General features: G+C 42.4%; 1 protein-coding gene across 1 annotated transcript in view; it reads right to left on the reverse strand.

Annotated features, from left to right (window-relative positions):
- Positions 1 to 17,500, reverse strand: part of LOC143034618 (ankyrin repeat and BTB/POZ domain-containing protein 2) — a 484,410-nt gene that overhangs the window by 111,750 nt on the left and 355,160 nt on the right. The window lies entirely within an intron of this gene.

Consider the following 17,500-nt stretch of genomic DNA (forward strand, 5'->3'; position numbering starts at 1 on the left):
ACAACGAGTACCTATACTCCCTCTAAAGCCGGGTCCACACTTGTTGCATTTCCATGTATCGTATCATCTTTGCGTACCACCCAGTGATACGTTACGGTGCAACAGAGTATTGTACCCATTTGTTGCGTATCCGTATACAGCAGGCGGATACGCAACTAGTGGGTACAATACTCTGTTGCACCGTATCGTATCACTAGGTGGTACGCAAAGATGATACGATACGTGGAAATGCAACAAGTGTGGACCCGGCTTTACACGTGGCACCATGGCGGAGAAAAGGCGCTGTTGCCACGTGTCACAGAATTTATTTTTTTATTATGATCCTAAAAAGTGATTCTTATTGTACTATACTACGTCTTCTACTATACATATCCTCAGAAACGATAGTTTCAAATAGCACAGATTATCTATTATTTAACTATACCTTTGTTTATTAGTTAACTATACCTATGCATTTATTTTATTCATTATTATCTATATTATATTTTTATTTATTTATCATTATTATATTTTTCCGCATCCGACCGAGTTATGGACCAAGAGGTCTCCTGTCCGCATGCTCCGCCTTTGTAATCCTTTGTAATACAGGAAAGAGAAAGGAGTGTACTAAGGTTGATTTGGCAGACATAATCCACACCCTAAACGGACTTCTTGAAGCGCAGGGACTATAACACATTCCAAGGTCCTCCTTTTAACAGTACCAGAACCAGTATCCACGCCAGTACCAGCATTAGAACCAGTACCAATACCAGCATCAGAACCAGTACCAATACCAGTATCAGAACCAGTACCAATACCAGTATCAGAACCAGTACCAATACCAGTACCAGTGCAGTACCAATACCAGTATCAGAACCAGTACCAATACCAGTATCAGAACCAGTACCAATACCAGTACCAGTACAGTACCAATGCCAGCATCAGTACCAGCGCTAGTAACAGCATTAGAATCAGTACCAGTACCAGCATCAGAACCAGTACCAATAACAGTATTAGAACCAGTACCAATACCAGCAACAGAACCAGTACCAATACCAGCATCAGAACCAGTACCAATACCAGTATCAGAACCAGTACCAATACCAGCATCAGTACAAATACCAGAACCAATGCTAATACCAGAACCAGTACCAGTCAGCACCACTACCAGTACCGGCATCAGATCCAGTACTTATACCAGCATTAGCACCAATACCAGAACAAGGACTAGTACCAGTATCAGTACCAGTACCAGTACCAGTACCAGTGACAGTATCAGTGCCAGTGTCAGTACCAGCACCAATACCAGTACTAGAACCAGTACCAGCATCAGTACCAATACCAGAACCAGTACCGATACCAGAACCAGTACCAATACCAGAGCCAGTACCAATACCAGAACAAGTACCAGCACCAGTACTAGCACCAGTACCAGTACCAGTACCAGTACCAGTACCAGTGTTAATACCAGTACCACTAGCAGTACCTTTGGTTAACTGATTCACATCTTCAACCGGAATCGCAAGTAATACATTTGTTTTGTTTACTTGTAGCGAGCAAACACGAGCACTAGCAGCAGATTAACGGTCATTAACGGCCATTAACGGTCATTAACGGTCACTGTACCAACAGCAATTCATAACATTTACGTACTCAGTGCTCCTCTGGACTAAGCTCATGTACGTGCCTACGTACATGTACATGTCCATGTTCTTCTCTCTCCTCCATATTGTCATCTATCTTCATCACAATTACCACCATCTCCACCACAATCATCACCATCTCCACCACAACCATCACCATCTCCATATCAATTGCCACTGTCTCCACCAGAATTACCACTATCTCTATCACTACCACGACCACAGACACCACTACCACAGTACCATCACCACCACCACCACCATCACCACCACCAGCACCATCATCACCACCACTACCACCACCACCCTCACCATCACCACCACTCTCATCATCACTCCTACTACCACCACCACCCTACTACCACCATCACCAATACCACCCTCACCACCATCACTACTACCAGCAGCACCACCACCATCACCACTACCCTCACCACCATCGCCACCACCACCTTTCCTTCTCCCTCTCTCCTTCTCTCCCTCCCTCACTCCCTCCCTCTGAGGCAGGTCCCGGCGCGGTGCCGTCCAGCCAAAGAGTCTATAATTACCAGAAGTAAAACGTATGCAAGAACGGCATCCAGTAGCACCTCGACTCAACAGACAACGCGCCAGACCCCTTGTTATTGCCTCGTGAGGCAAGGAGAGGAGGGGGTGTGGGGGAGGAGGGAAGGAAGTGGAAGGAGGGGGCGGGAGGGGGGAAAAGAAGGAGTGAGAAGAGGAGCCAGGGATTGGGAGGCAAAGGGAGGGAGTCTGGGGGAGGGGGAGATAGGGAGACAGAGAGGCAAAGAGTGATTATAGAGTTGCAACTATAGAATCACCTTAAAGAAGGTAGTAATTTGGCATAAAAAAAATGTATATATATATATATATATGAAATTTTTTTAAAAACAGAAATAAATAAATAAATAAATTTAATCATATGAATAAATACATAAATAAATAAACAAATAAATAGATAGAAAAGGACATCTACTAAAGAAACATCTATAAAGAAAAGAAGAATATCTTTAAACAAAAAGAACAGATAAAAGATAAGGCAGAACGACACCAAAATAAAAAAATGTAAAAACCAAAGGATAATGGTTGACAAAGTCTGACTCTGTATTCAAAAAAGGTTCTCAAATTTGAAAACGCTTTTCCAAATGGCTTTAGAGTAAATCAACCCACCAACAACATCAGTATCCCTTATAACTCGTTTAGAATTTGTTTTCCAAGTGTCTTCTCTTATGCTTTCCGTTACGGTTAAAAAATACGGATCACATAAAGAATTCTCATCCCAGACTTCGACAGGGTGATGATTCTTCGTGTGAGCTATCCAAGGGTGACAATTTTTCATGTGAGCAGTCCAAGGGTGACAATTCTTCTTGTGAGCTATCCTAAGGTGACAATTCTTCATGTGGGTCATCCTGGGTTTACGATTCTTTGGTTGCATAGATTGATGACAATAAGCATGACCCTCACTCAACTTAACCTAATCTTTATTCCACTGTTGATATTCGGCTTACTGGGGTGACAATTCTTCAGGTGGGATCTCATGGGGCAAAGATTCTTCATGTGGATGTTCTTGTGTAAAAGTATTCAACCAAATTATGCTTTTGCATATATATTGAAAATAGAATTTCTCCTCCTTAGAAAAAATCATCCTAGGAATCCTTAATACAATACTCTACCTAGGATTATAAGAATACTAAAGTAACCATTGTTGTTAGGTACTTAATTATTTTTTATATGGTGTGAGTGTGTGTGTGTGCGCGCGTGTGCGTGTGTGTGTGTGTGTATGTGTGTGTGTGTGTGTGTGTGTGTGTGTGTGTGTGTGTGTGTGTGTGTGTGTGTGTGTGTGTGTGTGTGTGTGTGTGTGTGTGTGTGTGTGTGTGTGTGTGCGTGCATGTATATGTATGCATGTATGTGTATATATTTCATACACGAAGAGAGAGACAACGGAGGCGACAATGCACCACGGGTCAAGTCACGTCATACTGGGAAAATGCAAGCAGCATCCCCTAACCGGAGGCCCCCCGTTTCGAAGAACAAGAACAAGAACATAAATAACAAGAACAAGAACAAAAATAAGAACAAGAGGAACAAGAACAAGAACAAGAACAATAAGAACAAGAAGAACAAGAACAAGAAGAACAAGAACAAGAAGAACAAGAACAAGAAGAACAAGAACAAGAAAAACAAGAACAAAAACAAAAATAACAAGAACCAGAAGAACAAGAGGAAGAACAACAACACCTACAACAACAAGGAAAGAGGGAAAACAGACAGATAAAAAAAGAAAAAGAAAAAAGAAAGAGGAAAGAAAAAAATATAACCTGACTCTACCAATAGCTTCCCCCATCCCCCAACACCCTCCCACCCACTACCTCCTCGCCAGACTCTTTGTACAGGTGTGGGGGCGGCTAAATGGCCTTTAAACGTGGACTTAAGTGATCGAGAGTTCTGCAGTAGCCCGCTTCGTGGTTCTGTGCAGGACCTCCGAAGGTCATATTGTAAATACTTTCTTAATTTCTCGCCGAGGAGAAGTAGAAAGAGGACGTGGGAGTTAAGAGGCGGGTCTCCTAATCCTGAAGGATTCGACATACGGATGTATAATGGGAGGCAAATATTCTTTAATTACACAAAAATGTTTTGTGAATTAAACTGTCCTATAGCGCTAACGCATCGGATAGAGTAAGCTAGGGAGGTAAATAGGGAAGATTATAATAACAACATTGCTAGCCCTGTCCCCACCCCTATCACCACAACCACAACCACAACCACAACCACAACCACAACCACCACCACCACCACCTCTTCCTCCTTCTATTTCCATTTTCTTTCTCATCTTTCTCTTCTTCCTCTACCTCATCTATATTCATCTCTTCATTCCTCTCCTTATTCTGTTCCCCTTTCCTTTCTCATATCTCTCTCCTTCCTCCACTTCATCTTCCTTCACCTCCTCCTCCTCTTCCCCTTCCTCCTCCTCATATCCCCCTTTCCTTTCTCACCTTTCTCTTCTTCCTCCACCTCATCTTCCCTCAATTCTTCCTCCTCCTACTTCTTCTCCTCCCCCTACTCCTCCTCCTCCTCCTTCACGATCTTGGTTTGACGAAGTGGCTGGCCCTTGTCTTACATCATATGGTGATGACAGGCGGGGGAGGGAGAATGAGCAACCGATTGGCTCAGGTTAATAAAGAGGAGGAGAAAGATGAGGAAGAGGAGGAGGAGGAGGAGGAAGAGGAAGTGGAGGGAAAGGAGAAAGAGTAAGAAGGGGAGGAAGGAAAGGAGAGAAAAAGAGCAGAGAAAACAAAGAGGGTGAGAAGGAGGAGATAGAGGATGAGGAGGGGGAAGAGGCAAAAGTAGGAGGAGAAGGAGGAAGAGGAGGAGAAGAAGGAGGTAGTTGAGGGGGAGGAAGAGGGAGAGGGACTGGAGGAGGAGGAGGAAGAGGAACGGGAGGAGGAGGAACAGGAAGAACAGGATGAACAGAAGTAGAAAAAAGAGGAGGAGGGGGGAGCAACAGAAAGAACACGAAAGAAACATGAGGAGGAAGAGAAGGAGGAGGAAGAGGAGGAGGAAAAGAAGGAGGAAGAAGAGGAGTAGACGGATGGAACCCTACTCTGGTTTGTCGTTGTCAACAACAACAACAACAACAACAACAACAACAACAACAACAACAACAACAACAACAACAACAACAACAACAACAACAACAACAACAACAACAACAACAACAACAACAACAACAACAACAACAACAACAACAACAACAACAACAACAACAACAACGGGTCACCGTTCCAAAGAGGACCCAACTAGGTTCGAGATACTTGTAATATCAGTGACAAGAATTAGTGGGTCTTAGTAAATAAAGTGAAGCCAGTGACAAAACTTACTGGGCCCTAGTAAACAAAGCAAAGCCAGTGACAAGACCTACTGGGCCCTAGTAAACAAAGCAAAGCCAGTGACAAGACTTACTGGGCCCTATTAAACAAAGCAAAGCCCGTGACAAGACTTACTGGGCTCTAATAAACAAAGCAAAGCCAGTGACAAGACCTACTGGGCCCTAGTAAACAAAGCAAATCCAGTGACAAGACTTCCTGGATTCCAGTGAACGAGGGAAAGCTAGTGACAAGACTTACTGGGCCTTCCTCCTTCCCTCTATACTTCCTCTTTAGGGCAACAAACGTTAGACTCTTCAGGGCTGAGACCTCCTATCTTGCCATTCGGTCAACCTTCATCTTCCCTCCCCGGGGGGGGAGGGAAGGGGGGGAGAGGGAGCTGGTGGGGGCTGGGAGTGTGGGGGGGAAGTAAGGGCCGCTAAGGAGACCTTCCTTAAAGGGGAAAGGGAAAGGCGCTGGTCCAGCCTTGGCGTGTTGAGCGCAGGCAGTTGAGACACAGCCAATGAATAATATGTCATGTTTAACCTCCCTCAGACGGTGTCAACACTTTTGTTTGTATTTGCATATTTACTTATTTGTTTATTTATTCATTTATCTCTCTCTCTCTCTCTCTCTCTCTCTCTCTCTATATATATATATATATATATATATATATATATATATACATATACTATATATTGATTTATTCATCTATTTATCCTTTTCTTTATTTTTCTATTTACATATTTATTTATCTGTTGATTAATCTCTCTATTCATATATATACCTATTCATTTATTCATCTATTTATCTACTTATTTATCTATTTTTCTATTGACCTATTTATTTATTTATTGATTTATCTTTATTTTCCTATCTACTAATTTACTTTATTCATTTATTTCCTATTAGTTTATTCATTTATCTATTCATTTGTATATTCATTTATTAATCTATTATATGACTATTTATGTATGTATGGATGTATGTTATACATGATAAGCATTTATTCATTTATATGTTTACTGATTTGAATATTCATTTATAAATTAATTTACATATTTATTTGTTTTCTTCTAATGTGGAGGAACACTACTCACCCTTTCAATACGGCCACGCCATTTACGGGTGTTGTTGTGGCTGGTTATGTTCACGTGGGGTGGGCTACACCGAGTTGAAGGTATCAACACAGACTCTGTCTAGGAGACTTCAAGAACTTGCTCTTATCATCTTTGCCGGCGGCGAGTTGTCGCGTCGCCATTGATACATGTATACACGTATAAACACTTACAACACACAGATACAAGTAAATATATCTATACATATGCTCTATAATGCATGAGAAATCATATGAACTCGTGATTCTAAATATGCAGAAAAACCATCAAGGAAAATAATAAAATTATGACAGAGCGCTTTCGTCTATTTAGACATCTTCGTGTACCCTGAAGATGTCTAAAAGTTCACATAGAGAGCACGTGTGTAAGCACTAGATGTACGCATACGCAAACACGCACTCATGAACACACACACACACACACACACACACACACACACACACACACACACACACACACACACACACACACACACACACACACAATCAACTTGTACATGTCCAGCCTATTTTCCAGCACAGATTTTTTTCCTATGAGAACGAGATGCAAGGGAAACTTAACCAGGCGATTTTGATTAGACGAGTTAAGCCGATTAAATTCTGTTTATCTTCGAGGCGGTTCTTGCACTAAACTATCGAACTTGATTACTTGTTGGCCAACTTCTAAGAAATTTCGTCTCCTTTATTCAATGGAATTTATAGGCGGGTCCAGGTTAAACTTCAGCAAATATCGGGGACTGTGGTTTGGCTTTGAAAGTCAAGCACAAAGGGCAAAGGTGCCAGCCTGGTTCCTGGATAAGCACATCCTGGTGTAAAACAAACGCTGCTTACACCAAGAGGCTGCATCTATGGCTGCTTACCCCACATGGTTACCTGCACCTGTCTGTGTTCCTTATTTGTGATTCACCTTGGTCTTTGGATCACGTGTTGGACTCGTGATCGACATCTATTTCCCTCCCGGAAGAGAGCTCAGAGCTCGTATGACCGATCTATGGGTAATGCTACGACCTTACACATGCAGACACACCCCCAACTCCCCGCCCACAAAAGTTGGAGTAACGACTCGAGACACAGCGATACTGAAATAATTTAAGGCCTTGGCAGGATTCGAACCAGGTACTGCTGGCATCACCGTACTGACAGTCTGGGAATCTACCAACCGCGCCACTGCGCCATCGAGTCGTGTAGTGTGTGTGTGTGTGTGTGTGTGTGTGTGTGTGTGTGTGTGTGTGTGTGTGTGTGTGTGTGTGTGTGTGTGTGTGATTCACCATGGTCTTAGAAAACGTGTTGAATTCGTGATCGGCAGTTGTTTCCCTCCCGGAAGAGAGCTTAGAGCTCATATATGACCGATCTATGGGTAATGCTGTGACCTTATACGGCCACACACCCCGAACTCTCCGCCCACGAGAGTTGGAGTACCGAGTCGCAGCGCAGCGATACTAAAATTATTTCAGCCTTGGGTGGGATTTAAACCCGGACCGCCGTAGTGGCGGCCGCGAGCACTACCACTGCGCCATCGAGTCGTGTAGTGTGTGTGTGTGTGTGTGTGTGTGTGTGTGTGTGTGTGTGTGTGTGTGTGTGTGTGTGTGTGTGTGTGTGTGTGTGTGTGTGTGTGTGTGTGTGTGTGTGTGTGTGTGTGTGCGTGCGTGTTATTTTTTGTCCTAAAAACTGCTTAAAAGGATCACAAATCAGTCATCTTTATTTTTGTCAACCACCGTCTTTGCCTGTCCTATTTTTGTTTGTCCTTTTTCCTTTGTCCTATACTCATCTGTCCTGTTTTTACCATGGCTGAATAGGTCCCTTCTTAATGTGTTTTGTCCTGTTTTTCCCTGGCAACATCCGGTGGGCGTGTTTTTGTCTCCTCCTGTCGTCATCTGTCTTCGCTTGGCTTGTCTTGCTCGCACCTGGTTTCTAAGTCAACAAGTTTCGAGTCTACATGAAAGCGGGGACGGATAACGACGAACTGATGACGTCATATCGTGATATATGACGTCATCACACCTGTTGTTACTCCGCTAACTTGTTCCCATCCTACCGGACGTCCTTCTGAATGTCTGAATGTCTGTCTGTATCTGTCTGTGCCTGTCTACGTGTTTGTGTGTGTCTGTACCTAAGTGTTTGTGTCTGTCTCTCTGCCTGTCCGTCTATCTGTCTGGCTGTCTGTCTTTCTCTGTCTCTCTCTGTCCGTCTGTTTGTATATTTCTGTCCGTCTGTCCATCTGCCTGTCTTTCTGTCTGTCTGTCTATTTGTCTGTCTATTTTTTCTCCTCCTCTCCCATTCTGTCTCCTTCACCTCTTCTTCACTTCCATGTTTCTCCTTACCTCTCTCTCTCTCTCTCTCTCTCTCTCTCTCTCTCTCTCTCTCTCTCTCTCTCTCTCTCTCTCTCTCTCTCTCTCCCCTCGTCTCTTCTCTTTTTATTCAATTCTTTTCTCTCTACTCTCATTTACTCTTTGTCACTCCTCTCTTTCATTCTCTCTCTTTTCTCTTCTCATCTCTCCTCATCCTCAGGGTAAGACTCGCAGTAATGGACTTAAATTGGGCAAATTTAGATTTAAGAAGAAAATAAGTAATAATTGCTTTACCAAGTGGTTAACGAGTGGAATATAATTAGTAATCATATAGTTAGAGCTTCAAGCATTGTTTATTTTAAGAGAAGCTGAGGTAGCTTTATGGATGGGGATGACAGGTATTAATGGATATAGAACTACCTAGTGTAGGCCTTATGGCCTCTTGTAGTCTCCTACATTCTTACATTCTTATGATCCCTCCCCTTCCTCTACTCTCTTCCTCAATCTCTATTCTCTTTTCTTTCCCATTCTCCTCCTCTCCTTCCAACTACCCTCCCTAATTTTTCCTTCCCAAATCCCCTTTCCGTCACTATTACGCTAATATTCCCTCTCTTTCAATCCTACCAGTCCCAAATTACTCTCTACATTTTAATTCCCACTTCCCCTCTCTTCGTCGTCGTAGCCTCTCTCTCTCTTTCCAATCCCCACTTCCCCTCTCTTCATCGTCGTAGCTTCTGTCTCTCTCTTTCCAACTCCCACTTCCCCTCTCTTCATCGTCGTAGCTTCTCTCTCTCTCTTTCCAATTCCCACTTCCCCTCTCTTCGTTGTCGTAGCTTCCCTCTCTTTCTGATTTTCACTTCCTTTCTCTTCATCGCTGTAAATTCTCTCTCTTCCCAATTCCCAATTCCCCTCTCTTCGTCGTCCTAGCTTCTCTCTTCCCAATTCCCAATTAGAGAAAGAGAAAATAAAGGAGATAATAAAGAAATAACTAGAGAATAACGAAATCAAACGAATAAATAAAATTAATCAATAAATAATAGAGGCAATAATAAATAACTACAGAATAAAAAATAATGAAATGATAAACAAACAAAACAAAACAAACAAATAAAATGAATTACTTCTTCACCACTTTCACGTCACCTTTGCCCTCGATGTTTTGCCATCCAGGACGAGTTCTCCTTATTGGGGATCGGGCTGAGCTACACGTAACCGTAATGACTAATCACGTGAAGTCAATTCGTTAGTTTAACGAATCTGCTCAGCCCGGTGCCAGACAGATTGCAGCTATAGAGAGTCCATGCTGTCAACACTCAGGAAACTTCAACAGGTCAGTAAATCGGCATCCTATTGGATACTGCTACAACACTGTTTAAGTCTGGCCAACGCCAGAATAAAGACGAAGAGTAGAAGAAGATTAAGAAAAAGAAGAAGAACAACAACATAATGAGAGAAGAGAGAGAGTGTGAGAGAGTGAGAGGGAGAGAACGAGGGAGGGAGTAAAAGAAAGGAAGACAGAAAGCATAGAGAGAGTAAAAGAAAGACAGACAGATATATAGACAGAGAGAGGGAGCGAGAGACAGAAAGAGAAAGATGGAAAGAGAGTAAAGGAAAAAGAAAGAATGAAAGAAAGAAAAAGAGAAAGAGAGAAGAGAGGCAAAAAGAAAAAGAAAAGTGATAAAGAGAAAGAAAAGAGATGGAGAGAGAGATCGAGAGAGGGAGAGAGAGAGAGAGATAGAGAGAGGGAAAAGAGAAAATGGGAGAGAGTGAGAAAGAGAAACGGCGAGAAAAAGACAAAGAGAAAAGGAAGAGAAATAAAGAGAGAGAAAATATAAAGAAAGAGGGGGAGAGAGAGGGGGGAAGACAAATAGGCAGATAGAGAAAAGAGAAATAGAGACAGAAAAAGAGAGAGACACAGAGAGAAACAAAAAGAGAACTCGCGGCCTCATCGCCATTCCACCCCCCACACCACCCCACCCCCACCACCCACCCTCACCACTTAGCACGTGGGAGGCGGGCACGATTCCCAACAGATAAGGCAATCACGTGTGTATGATTGAAGACAAGGTGATCCGACGTTCTTTAAAGGCAGACTCTCCAGCTGCTAATTATCGCCCTCAGATCTGGCTGCCGCAAAGGCCAGCAACGCCGACAGCTCATGTCTTGTTGATTTAGGTGAGAGCGAGATGGTGGAGGGACCTTCACGGACCTCAAGTTCAAATGTTTTGACCGCCTCTGCAAAAAAAAAAAAAAAAAGAGAGAGAGAGAGAGAGAGAGAGAGAGAGAGAGAGAGAGAGAGAGAGAGAGAGAGAGAGAGAAGGCGTTAGTGAAGAGATTGTTGTAGCTGCCTTTAGCCCTTCATTAGCGTCAAATACTCTACATATTTCATTTAATTAATGCTAGGGAACTATACAAATAGGAGTGCTTCAAATTAACGATGGAATCAGGCCCGGGCTATTACACCGTATCTCCAGTTCCCCCCCCCCCGCTAAAAAAAAATGAATAAAATAAAATAGATAATCAAATAAAATAAATAAATAAATAAATCCCTCTAGTACTTAGTTTCACTTTCCGCCGATGAAAGTCCACTGGCTTCAGCCGAGACGAGGTTTCTCACAAAAGTCCTCGGGTTTACCGAGAATTTGTGAAATCCCCCGTCAGGCGTTCAAGGTTTTCGTCAAAAGTCGTGAATTTTTATTCATTTATTTATTTATTTATTTATTTATCATTATTATATATTTTTCGCATCCGACCTAGTTATGGACCAAAAGGTCTCTTGTCGGCATACTGCTCCTTTGCAAGACGACTTTGCCCTTCACTCACTCTAAAGAGAATTTAGCAAATTGTCTAATTTTGTATAAGTTTAACTTCTCGTAGTTCGTCATTCAGCTTCTTAATATATGACGCAAAGGTGATTTGACATTTGGAGATTCGAGAAATAAAATATTGTAACCCAAGTCGTTTCTACTCAAACGAACTCATAAGAACATAAAAAAACATAGGAATGAAGGAGACTGCAAGAGACCATAAGGCCTACACTAGGCAGTTCCATGTCTATTACCACCTGTCATCTCCATCCATAAAGTTGTCTAACCGTTTCTTAAAACAACCGATAGTTTCAGCGCTCACTACATGGTTACTAAGTCTATTCCATTCGTTGACCACCCTATTAGTAAACCAATTCTTTCCTATTTCCTTCTTAAATCTAAATTTGTCCAATTTAAATCCATTACTGCGAATCCTGCCCTGCTGTCTTAATATGACAGGGGAGGGGTCACACTGAATTAAATCACCTGGCGGCAGCCACAATAAAACCTATCAGGACTTATCCGAGTGCCAAGCGACACTGCATCTGACCTAGGGCAATGGACGAGATGCAGGGATGACCCGTCATCCAGGAGGTGCCAAGATAGGAGGGAGGGAAGGGGGTGGAGTATGCGGGGATGGAATGGGTGGGAGTGGTTTATATGCTTTTTTTTTTTTTGCTACCTCCCTTGTAAAGGGGAAAAAGCCTTTGGTATATGTGTGTATGTATGAATTCTCTTTTTAAAATATTCTTTTGTAATTTTCGCCAAAACATTTTTATTGATGTCAAGGACGGGACAGCGCAACCAAGCTTTTTGCTACTGAAAAAAAATTCGTATTTTCTTCTAGCTGTCTTCAAGGAATTCTATTCAGCTTAGGAAAACCTCTCAAGCAGCCTTCACACCATCAATAAATACTGATTACATTGACGCTCTTATGTTAATCACGTTGACAACATAAGAATGATAGTGACGGCGAATTTAAGTTAAATGCGACGCTTATCAGTTTTTTAACCTATCTACCAACCTAACTACCTACCTACCTACCTACCTGTCTAACTACCATCAATACTATCCAACAGTAATTATTAATACTGGCGAAAAAGAAATATTCTTATCAAAAAGTAAAGAAATAAAAAAGGTCCTCTTCAGATCAGACGACCAACCCTCATCACGTCTTGAGTCCCCTCCCCTCCCCCCAAAAAAAAAAAAAATCTTCGTCTCCCCCCAAAAAGACTGAAAGGTTACCAGGTCGGAGGTCCCTTGATACCATCTACCCCGCTCACCCCTCTCTCTCTCTCTCTCTCTCTCCCCCTTTCTCTCTCTCTCTCTCACACACACACACATCTCCTGACACGTGATCTCCCGTGACCTCGCCACCACGTCTCTTCTACTGGCGTATTGTTCTTCTCTTTAGAAAACTTCGAAATGAACAGCTATCACGTGGGTGAACGCATGTATGCACACACCCACGAGAAGATATGGCATATACGGGGATAAGTTCGCACAGTTTATCTTCGTATAGAAATACACACATATATATGTGTACAAACACCCACCCACCCACACCCGCCCACACACACATATGTATATATGTGTATGTATTATATATATATATATATATATATATATATATATATATATATATATATATATATTATATATATATATATATATATATACCTATTCTTTAAGGTAATGTATATGAAAACCTGTTTACAACGTAGACTCTTGAGATATCGTATCAATGTTGACATCACTTTTCTTTTTTCTTTTTTTTTTTAGAAATTTTTTTTTCCTCTCCTTATTCCTCACTTCATTGTATTTTCTTTCGTCCTCCTACCACTCGTAAATTTTTGTTTTTGTTCTTTTTAACTTTTTGTCATTTATTCTCTCGTCATTTCAAGGGACTTATTTCTAAATCTTCATCTTCTTTATCCTTTATTTTTTTTCTTATCACTATCCCCTTTACAACTGTTGTAGTATGTTCTTTTTAACTTTTTGTCATTTATTGTCTCGTCATTTCAAGGGATCTATGGGTAATGCTGTGACCTTACACGCACACACACACACACCCAAATCTCCGCCCACGAGAGAGAGCAGGAGTGTGAGTGTGTGTGTGTGTGTGTGTGTGTGTGTGTGTGTGTGTGTGTGTGTGTGTGTGTGTGTGTGTGTGTGTGTGTGTGTGTGTGTGTGTGTGTGTGTGTGTGTACGTGTTTTTTTGCGCGCGTGCGCAAGTAAACCGTATGTTACGCGATGGTCTGACCTCACGTTCTTCAGATTTTTTACTAATGGGGGGCGTGTCGCCCGTGTTTCTCATTACATAAAACCCATATCGATTTCAGGAGTCTTCAAGAATAATTTTCTTATCATTTTATGAGTCTTGATCATTGAACTTCCTGGTGTAGCTTTGTTTTATGACTGCAGACAATACCCTGTATTGGGAACCTAAAGATTCTTCAATACTCAAAAGAAAGACAATTATCAAAAATCTACAAGAATTATAAGGTGCTTCTGGTGCTTTGGATTTTCTAGATTTTAGAAGCTTTTTGTTCGGAATGTTTAAGATTTCTGAGTTAATTCATTATTTATGATAAAGAGAAATATATCCAGCATCGTTTTCGGATATTTCCGCTAACAAGCCGAACACTGCGTAAGCAAAGGCTACATTGTTGCCACATCTAAACAACAATATCAACAAATACAACGTGCCACATCTCCTTGGTGGACACCAGTCTCTATGACAACAGCTGTTCCACTCACCGTATGGTCTACCCGTCACCATAAAGAGATTTGATTTCTCTTTACTAACCTGAAAAGAAGAAAAAACGAATTAAATCACTTATATGGACTGTCGTACATAAAAAGATTAAGATAGTCATATCATTCATAGGCTGGTATACATATAAATACTAATCACAGTTTACATATGAAACAAGTCGTTACAATACACACTGAACCCACTCGTAGTAAGGTGCTCTTTCTTAAAAAAAAAAAAAAAGATAGAAATGATACACGTACGTGTCCGTGATGCGTACGTGCGTGTGTATGTGTGTGATTCCCCATGGTCTTGGATCACGTGTTGGACTCGTGATCGACAGCTATTTCCCTCCCGGATGATAGCTCAGAGCTCATATATGACCGATCTATGGGTAATGCTGTGACCTTACACACACACACACACACACACACACACACACACACACACACACACACACACACACACACACACACACACACACACACACACACACACACACACACACACACACACACACACACACACACACACACACACACACACACACACACACACACACACACACACACACAGACAGACAGACCTCCCTGCCCACGAGAGTTGGATTAACGACTCGCAGAACAGCGATAATGAAATTATTTCAGCCCTGTGCGGGATTCGAACTCGGACCGCTGTAGCAGCGGTTGCGAACGCTACCACTGCGCCGTCAAAAGAGAGAGAGAGAGAGAGAGAGAGAGAGAGAGAGAGAGAGAGAGAGAGAGAGAGAGAGAGAGAGAGAGAGAGAGAGAGAGAGAGAGTGAGTGAGTGAGTGAGTGAGTGAGTGAGTGAGTGAGTGAGTGAGTGAGTGAGTGCGTGTGTGTGTGTGTGTGTGTGTGTGTGTGTGTGTGTGTGTGTGTGTGTGTGTGTGTGTGTGTGTGTGTGTGTGTGTGTGTGTGTGTGTGTGTGTGTGTGTGTGTATTAGGGGTGACTCGAAAATCTCAAATTATATTTTCGTTGTTTAATCTTTGCCTTGCGTGATGCCGGGAAAGAGGTAAAGGCCGTATCACTTCCCTCACGAAGGGTAATTCGTCTGTGATCGATGACGGAAACTGATGTGAAGCAATTCATTCCAGTAGTGAAAACAAACGAACAAAGAGTCCCCTGAAGAATCGAAGAAGCTAGACTCAGAAGCTCCTAGTTTTTCAAAATTATTTTTTCTTCAAGAATCGAAGAATCTCGACTCAGAAGCTCCTAGTTTTTCAAAATTTCGAAGAATCTCGACTCAGAAGCTCCTGGTTTTTCAAAATTATTTTTTCTTCAAGAATCGAAGAATCTCGACTCAGAAGCTCCTGGTTTTTCAAAATTATTTTTTCTTCAAGAATCGAAGAATCTCGACTCAGAAGCTCCTGGTTTTTCAAAATTATTTTTTCTTCAAGAATCGAAGAATCTCGACTCAGAAGCTCCTGGTTTTTCAAAATAATTTTTTCTTCAAGAACACATCATGAAAAAAGTAGCCTCTTCGTTTACGAGAGGAGAGCCACGGAAACAAAAACATAAGAATGAAGGAGACTACTAGAGACCTTAGGGGCGACACTAGGTAGTTCCATGTCCATTACCAGCTATCATCTCTATCCATAAAGTTATCTAACCTTCTCTTAAATGAACTAATATTTTATTCCACTCATTCCTCTTTCTTTCTCTTCTCCTCTCCTTCTCCATCCCACCTATTCCCTCTCTCTCACCCTCCTCTCTTTTCTTTTCATTATCATCTTCTCTCTTTATTCTCATTCCTCTTTCTTTCCCTTCTCCTCTCCTTCTCCTCCATCCTAACTATTCTCTATCTCCCATCCTCCTCTCTTTTCTTTTCCTTATCTTCTCTCTTTCTTCTCATTCCTCTTTCTTTCCCTTCTCCTCTCCTCCTCATCCATCCCACCTACTCTCTCTCTCACACCCTCCTCTCTTTTCATTTCCTTATCATATTCTCTCTTTTTTTCCCTTTCCTCTCCTGCTTTTCCCCGTTCCTCCTCTTCCCATCTTCCCACCTTCCTTCATTCGCAGACCCTCAACGAACATATGAAATACATGATAACGAGAGGCAGTGCGCAGAGATTGTCTAAACGGATGGAAGCGCTGGTAAACTACGGCCCATCACAACAACTCCGTTCCAAAGGCCTATTTCTTACTTTCAGGCCAAACCCCCCCCCCCCCGAGGGGGGGGGCTTGGACTCTCTAATTACCCAGGTGAGTTTTGATGGATAGACATCTTTCTTCGTCTCCATGCTGCTGAGTCTCCTCTCACTCCCTTCTCTCTCTCTCTCTCTCTCTCTCTCTCTCTCTCTCTCTCTCTCTCTCTCTCTCTCTCTCTCTCTCTCTCTCTCTCTCTCTCTCTCTCTCTCACTCTCTCTCTCTCTATCTCTCTCTCTCTCTCCCTACCTCTCCCCCTCTCCCCTCTCCCTCTCTCCCTCCCCCTCTCTCTCTCCGTACCTCTCCCCCTCTCCCTCTCTCCCTCTCCCTCCCCTCTCCCTCTCTCTCTTTTTCTCTCTCTCCCTTTCTTTCTCTCTCTCTCTCCCTTTCTTTCTCTCTCTCCCTCTCTCTCTCTTTCTCTCTCTCCCTCTCTCTCAATCTCTTGACCCTGTTTCCACAACCAGATAACCTTGTTTATCTATCCAAAGAATTCCAGCCTGTAGAACACATTCTCAAAAAAAAAAAAAAAAAAAAAAAAAAAAAAAATTGCTCGGCAAATTCCAACCAGGAAATCAGACTTGAAGATGAAGCAAGTAGCCTCCCTTATCTCCGAACGCTTGCTAGGTCGCCATCCCGGATCCCAAGATCATATCTGAGGGTGATCCAAGCTCAAGACTGAACGTGGGTGTCAGATAAATTATGTCTCTCAAAAGACACTGAGGATGGATCGGGTGAGTACCTGGGAGCTTTCCTGAATTGAACCGCCAAGAATGGAAAAGGTCAAGGCGCTTGAAATCATTGATTGATGGAGTAGCTGTCTACCTGTATCACAGGGTGATTATGCCCCCCCCCCTCACCACGCTCCTCCTCCTCCTCCTCCTCCTC

The sequence above is a fragment of the Oratosquilla oratoria genome, chromosome 17, assembly GCF_046742065.1.
Source record: "Oratosquilla oratoria isolate Oo_2021 chromosome 17, ASM4674206v1, whole genome shotgun sequence".
NCBI classification, from domain to species: domain Eukaryota; kingdom Metazoa; phylum Arthropoda; class Malacostraca; order Stomatopoda; family Squillidae; genus Oratosquilla; species Oratosquilla oratoria.